Consider the following 1,365-nt stretch of genomic DNA (forward strand, 5'->3'; position numbering starts at 1 on the left):
ATGAAATCCAACAGCAGGAGGGCGAGCAAGGCTTTCACAGCTGCCCAAGGCATCACCCCGACCTTGTTGCTGTGTCCCTTAGAATGGATTCTGACCCATACTGACTCCGTATGACAGAGAACTGCTCCACAAGGTTTTCATGGCTGTGGTCTTTACAGAAGGAACACTGGTGGCACAGTGATAAGGCTCTCGGCTGTTAACGAGAAAGTTGGAGGTTCAAATCCACCCAGTGCCTCAGTGGGAGAAAGACCAGGTCCTCTGCTCCTGTAAAGATTACAGCCTAGCAAACCTTACGGGGACGTTCCACTCTGTTATACGGGGTGGCTATGAATGGAAATTGACTTGAAAGCATCCCAAAACAACCATTTCTATCAGAGCAGTGCACCAGGTCTTTGTCCCACCAAACCACCCATTGAAACATAGAAGACAGGACAACTTATAATTAAAAACAAAAGAAACAAGGGAAAATAAGGGTTGGTGAGGATGTGGAGAAACTGGAACGTTCCTGTTAGAGGGAATGTAAAATGGTGGAGCCACTGTGGAACACAGTTTGGCAGTTCCTCAGAAAGTTCAACAGAGTTACCATACGACTCAGCAATTCCACTCCTAGGTAGATACCCCAAAGAATTGGAAACAGGTCCTCAAGCTAAATGTTTGCACACAAATATTCGTAGCAGCATTATGCACGACAGGCAAAAGGCAGAAAGAACCCAAATTTTCACCAATGGGCAAGTGGATAAACAAACTGTAATCTCTTCATACAGGTAGGAAACGAGATCCACGCAAGGGGAAGGAGCCACTGCAGGTCACACACGGATGATAATGACTAAGCAAAGAGGGGCAGGCCGTTCCTGCCCAGCAAAGGCTTAACTGCAGCTTGGCAGCAGCCCTGGCCAAGAGACAAACCGGAACAAACCATCCAGTATTCAGCCATAAAAGGGAACTAAGTATTGATACGTGCCACAACATAGATGACCCTCACAAAGGTTATGCTGCATGTCAGAAGCTGGACATAGATCACATGTTGCATGATTCCATTTGTATGAAATACCTGGAATAGGTTAAATCCATGGAGAAAACAGATTAGTGTTTGCCAGGGAGGGGTATGGGAAGTAACTGCTTAGTGGCCACAGGGTTTTCTTTTGGGGTCATTAAATGCTTTGGAACTAGCTACAGGTGGTGGTTGCCCAACCTCATGAAGGTATGAAATGCTGCTGGGTTGTCCAATTCTAAAATGTTTTACATCGTGTGAATTTTGCTCAATTAAAAAAATGCCATAGGAAAATGATGATAGGTGACTGATAAGATTAGAGCCCCTCTTAATAAGCACTGTTTATTAAGGGGATAGGAGCTCTGGTAGAGTAG

This window comes from Orycteropus afer, unplaced genomic scaffold, assembly GCF_000298275.1.
Source record: "Orycteropus afer afer isolate SDZICR_OR568_19922 unplaced genomic scaffold, OryAfe1.0 scaffold00101, whole genome shotgun sequence".
NCBI classification, from domain to species: Eukaryota; Metazoa; Chordata; class Mammalia; order Tubulidentata; family Orycteropodidae; genus Orycteropus; species Orycteropus afer.